Source organism: Pistacia vera, unplaced genomic scaffold (assembly GCF_008641045.1).
Source record: "Pistacia vera cultivar Batoury unplaced genomic scaffold, PisVer_v2 Contig492, whole genome shotgun sequence".
In the NCBI taxonomy this organism is placed as follows: Eukaryota; Viridiplantae; Streptophyta; class Magnoliopsida; order Sapindales; family Anacardiaceae; genus Pistacia; species Pistacia vera.
Genome location: NW_022196326.1, coordinates 186,362 through 192,564, shown reverse-complemented (window position 1 = coordinate 192,564; position 6,203 = coordinate 186,362). Strand labels below are relative to the sequence as shown.

General features: G+C 37.9%; 1 pseudogene; it reads left to right on the top strand.

The window, feature by feature from the left end:
* Window positions 1-441: 441 nt before the first annotated feature.
* Window positions 442-5,777, top strand: LOC116105086 (annotated as a pseudogene).
* The last annotated feature ends 426 nt before the right edge of the window (window positions 5,778-6,203 follow it).

Here is a 6,203-nt window from a genome sequence, read left to right as displayed (position 1 = left end):
TAAATTTTGTAAAATATCATTTAGTCCTTGAATTTATACTGATTTTCGGGGGTTTAATGTAATTTTACAAAAGGATTAATTGATAAAAGACAAATAAACTTTTGGGCCCAGGCCTGGGACCGGGCCAGGCCCGGCCTTGGAGGAGGGCCCGGTGGAGGGCCGGGCCCTCTCCTTAGGCTGGTCCCGTTTTGGGACCAGCCTCTAGGATCGGTCCTCCCAAGGACCGGTCCTAGGCCCGGTTTTGGAGCTGGGCTTTGGGCCCGGTCCCAAATGCCCAGCTCTATTGGGAGGCATATGGTTAAATTTCCTCGTTTCAGTGTGTAGTGATTTCCCTTCCTCTTCTAATTTTCACTCTCTCACTCGCCATTTCCGGCAACAACAAAGAACACCGAACCCAAAACGCAGAACCGAAAAGCAAAAAACAACGACGAAAACGAAACCATGTTTCATAATTCTAAAACGCACAAACCAAACCCTAAAACATCTAGCAACCAAACACCTCCTTATCCCAAACAAACCTCCTACCACTCCACCAATCCCAAAACCCTCCCTCTCCGTCCAGCCACCGCATCGGCCGCCCTGCCGCCACTTCCACGGTGGCTCAGAGAACTACGATCCGTACAAGCCGACGTGAACTGTCCCCGATGCAGCAGCGAGTTCCCGGTGTTGTTTTCTAACCGTCCGTTGTCGTTAACGAACCGGGAGTCCGGCGTTATCAGGCCGTTAACTTCTGTCCGAGGTGTAAGACGGCGTTCTATTTCGGCCGTTTAGATGGAGCCGTTGGAGGGGAGTTTGTTTATGAGTTGGGGAAAGTTAAGGTTAAGGTGAGAAGAGGAGGATGTGAGTGAAATTGGGAGAAAGAGCGTGGAGGTGATGGAGATTTTGACTTGCCGACGCCGAAGGAGATTGTAAGGTCTGATGTGGTTTGTGTCGGGCAGGAGCGAGCTAAAAAGGTGGGTTTGTTCTGAATTTTTTACAGTAAGGACTTGTCGAACATTTTTTAAACCTGTAGAGTCCACATTGTGGTTAAAGGTGTTGTTTTATATCGAGTGACATTTCGAGTATATTTTTGGTTAAAGGTGTTTGCTTTGGTATCAAGCTTACATTTTGAGTTCATATTTGTTTTAAAAGTGTTTGCTTAGTATCGAGCTTACATTTCGAGTACTAATTTGGTTAAAGGTGTTGCTTAGTGTCGAGCTACATTTAGAGTACATATTTGGTTACAAGAAGCAATGGTGACCAAAATATTGGTTTGGTAAAGGTATCAGGTCCGTGGCAAGCCCCTACTTTTGTATGATACCTTGTGTTTATGTGAAATTGAGCTGTAATATGGTATGTGTTATAAATCATTATTTGTATGATTTGTATTTGTACTAGTTTGATATTGATCTTGGTAACACTTTTGGGATACGTAATTCGATATTGTCGCTTCGCCTTTCTGTAATACTAATTGTTGTACAGAACATTAGGGTTCAAGTTATAGTAATTTCCTTGTTTCATCAGTTCACTTCATATTTTAACTGTATCCATTCGAAGTTTGTCATGATTTCTCATTGTTGTCACAAATTAACATTGGAAGTTACAAGTTTTATGCATAATGATAGAAATTTTATTATCGAGTGAAGTATGATTTTGAAGTTGCTATTCTGTATATGAAGTCACAAATGACATTCACATTGACAAGCTCAACTTTCTTGCTTGACATTATACTTTAAGTGGCGATGATAGAGTTATTACGGCTTAGCTTTGTCAATTTCTTTATCATAGATACTTTCCATGCTTTCGTTAACTTGGTTGTTCTTGTGATAGGTGCTTTCCGTGGCAGTTTACAACCATTACAAAAGGATATATCATGCCACTGTGCAAAAAGAGTTAGTTCTTAATGGACTTCTTGTCAACTAATTGGGTCCTTAATCTTCTAGTTATTAAGTGGCCCTGTATTGGCTTTTGTATTTCTATGCTAGGCTTTCACCATTCTAATAATGTGTCTTTTACTGGTTAAAAGTTCAGTTGCTGTCTGTTGATGCTGCTCTATTGAACTTGATTATATGAATTCCGGTCAGGTGTAGAATGGGTCATTGCAATTTTGGAAGTGATGAATTGGTTGGAGAAGAGCAATGTACTTTTGATGGGTTACTGGTAGGTGGTATGTACTTCTTGTATATTTGGTTGTTGGATATTGCACAAATTTATTACCTTTTTTATTATCACATGTACTTACTTAAGGGACTGATGTCTTCATGTTTGTATTTTACTTGACAATAAGGATAGGGAGACATTACTTGCTAAAACACTAGCAGTATTGTGAATGTGCCATTTACAATCACTGATGCAACAGCTCTAACACAGGCAAGTTCATTTCTATCTTTTTTGATGTACACTACCCTACTGAGTAGGTAAGTAACATTTAGAACTAGGGTTCATTTTCTAAATCATATGTATTCTGAACTTCTGTGCATGTGATCTCTCTCTCTCTCTAGCGGCTTGGTGTGTGCATGTGCAAACTATGAATTTTCTGTTATTGTTTTCTGTAATGATAATATATAGTTGGTAGCTAAATTGTTTCAATAAGTTGAACTGTTTTCTTTTTTTCTCCAGGCTGGGTATGTTGGAGAAGCGTGGAATCAGTATTGTACAAGTAATAGTGGTATGTTTCACACTATTCAAGTCAATCTACTCTTTAGCTTTAAAGAAAAATGAAAGTTTGTAAAGGCTTGGGGTGATATTTTATGTCATCAGTGGTTGGTTCAGTGTTCTTTGTATGTGGGTATAGGGACTGTAAATTTTTATTTTCAGATCCAGTGATAACCTAAATTTAAACAATTAAAGACTGAGATAACACTCGTTTTTATTCATTATCAAAAGAAAATGAATAATGTAAAGGTTTGGGAGCCCTGAGAATCTTTATTTTTTCTTGGCCACTCCTGTATTTCTTGCCATTTTTAGTTATTCACGTTTGAGTCCTTTTTTACACTAAGTTTGTTAGGGCCGTAGTCCATGGACATTTTTAATCTTTCATTTATTTCCTGTGAAACATTTAATCCCATTTAATTGATTCCTTACTGATTCCGCACGTATTCTTGTATAGCATCAATGTAACCATCTCTTGGATCTGATTGGCATTTAGGCTGCTGATTTCGATGTGGAGGCAGCTCAGAAGGAATTGTCTACATTGATGAAGTCGACAGATAACAAAGGTGTTGTTTTATTTGTGAATATGATTTTTCTGCTCTTAGTTACTTAGATTCCTGATTTGTTATCATGCTATCAAATATTTGTGCAGACTGAGAGTTCAAATGTGGCAGAGATGTATCTGGAGAGGGAGTTCAACAGGCATTACGAAAATGCTGAAGGAACTGTGAGTGAAATCGTTCTATAGTCATGCTGGTTTATATGTTGTTCCTTGTGTACTTCTTTTGCCATGGATTTAATTTGGCGAATGCAGTGTGACATACATGATATTGTGATAGTGATTTTGAAATTTTTGTACTTTCTAAGATTTTAGTTCTCAGGGAATTTAGTGTTTAGGCCTTTTTCTCTTTTGTGATTTTGGTTATATGATTTCTTGTTATATAAGACTAATGTTTTTAATTCTAGGTAGTGAATGTTTCCCATACCAGAAAAAGGAGTTCAAAAGCATCGCTGCAGTGATAACATACTGGATATTGGGCCTAAAGTTGATTGTTGTGTTAATAGACATTTTAGTTCCATGTGATGATTATCTGTGAGTCATACTCGAATGGAAATCATACATGTTAATGCCTATTAAAGCTGCATGCATTTGTATTGTTATATAAACTATGATATAAGCAGATGAAGCAAGTTTTCCCCTTTTTTTCTAGTTTCTCAAATGACTACCGGTATACATGTTACTTGTGCATCTTATAACTTTCTTGTGTGAATACAGATTGATACGAAAAACATCCTTTTCATATGTGGAGGGGCTTTTGTAGACTTGGAGAAGACCATTTGGAGAGGTAATGTCGTTACTCAAGCATTTGTTAACGTAAACTCTTTTACCAAAAGTTGGTTCACATAAGGAGAGTGTGAAGGTTCTCAAGTACTTATCTTCCCAGGCGGCAAGATTCTTCTATTGGCTTTGGAGCACCAGTTCGTGCAAGCATGGAACCACTGGATTGACTGATGCTCTTGTGACATCATCATTGTTGGAATCTGTGAGAATCGAAACCTAATGGCTAAATGTTGTGGTTATATTCCATTGTATATATTTAGTTAGGACCATCCTGATATAATTATATCAAGACGGTCCTTATTAGGGACTACCGTATATATATATTCATTTCGGAGTTGAGATTTGCTTCTCCGTTTTCAGGTAGAAAGTGGTGATCTTATAGCATATGGCCTCATTCCTGAATTTATTGGAGGTTTCCAATCGTAGTGAGTTGTCAGCTTTAAATGAGGACCAACTTGTTCGGGTGTGTTCCATCTTCTGATATCTTGCTTATGTGGATTTCCATTTTTCTTTTTCATTGTCATGTAGATCTTTTGGTAGGGCCTTAACATGCTCACCAGAGCACAATGGGCAAGGTTTTTAATGAAGTGAAAGATCTGCTTTTTTTCACTCAAGATTTATGGTTTTCTTCTATCCTTTGTAATAAGAAAATTATAAAATATGAAAAATTATTTTGTGAGCAGGTCTCATGGAGCCAAAAAATGCTCTTGGTAAACAGTACAAAGAAGATGTTCGCATGAATAATGTGAGAGTTTGATCCATCTTGTTGATGGCTTGGCAATGCTCCAAATGCCTCCATTAGTTCTTGCTGCTGTGGCAACAGTCCATACGTTAGCTTATAATCATTAATATTAATCTACTGATTAATTTCAGGTTAAACTGCACTTTATTGAAAACGCACTGAGATTGATTGCAAAGAAAGCAATGGCAAAAAATACTGGTGCTCGAGGTCTAAGAGCCATATTAGAAAACATTCTTACAGAAGCAATGTTTGAGGTATATATGGATTATGGGTCCTAGCATCTTTCAAATATGTTTACATAATTGTATTGAAAAGAATTCTGTCCAATTTTTCCTTGTATATCTTAATCCTAATGAGGTTTTCTTTTCCCCTTGCACTTCTTGAGCAGATTCCAGACACCAAGACAGGAACTTCTAATGTAGTTGCAGTTTTGGTTGATGAAGAGGCCGTTGGGTCAGTCGATGCAGCAGGGAGTGGTGCTAAAATTCTTCATCGAGATGGTGAATCTGAGCAAATTCTTCATGAATTGAAATCAAAGGATTTTATGGTATGTTTTTCTCACTGCTCCCATCCTATGTCGTCCAAAACCTCTTCCCACTTAAATGTCATTTTTTTTTCAGCCTCAACACGCCTAGAATTACAAAATTAAGATGATGTTTATTGAAGTAGTCAATATGAGGAGAGTATTACATTTTTTATTATTACCGGAGTTATCAAGCTAGAACTCATGCTATAAAAAACTAGTGCGTGTCAAGAAAAAATAGGTTTCCGCATTCCAAAAGAGAAGTGCTTTGATTGAACAAAGAAAAGCATATGATCCCAAAACAGACGACCTCATTGCTCATCCTCATCGAGTCCCTCTACATTTTTTGGCTTACATAAACTATCTTGAAATCAGATGGTTCACTGTTTTAAGAATTTCACATCTCATTTTTTTATGCGACGATATCATCCATGACAAAAAGTTGTGCTTCGATAAATTATTTTAACAAAATTAACCTTGGCTTGCAGGGGAAAGGCAGGTTGGACAGGGTGGATTGGAGGTTCAATCAGGATCCTTGAGCTTGTAACTGAGTCGATGTGTGATCTTGTAAATTATGTGTACAAAATGTAAATTATTAGGGGTGAGCATGGGCAGCGGGCAGAACCGGAACCTACAGGTAGAATCGGAATCGAAACCGGAACCTTCTGGAAGCGGCATTGGGCAGGTGGTTTCGTGTTCCATTTTATTGGAACCGACACTGTGCGGTTCCAGTTTCGGTTCTTATGTGTGGAGGAACGGAACCAAACCAGAACAGAAAAAAGAACATGAACGAGTACCGGTTTGGAACCTGCTTGGAACCTGTAGCGATATCGATTTGGAACCTGTTTTGGAACTTATTTAGGAACCTGTTTTAGAACCTGGGCTCCAATGAAATATTGTGAATAATGGGGGTTTATTATTTTACATATAAAAAAAATTCAAATAGAAAAATTTCAAATTTTAGA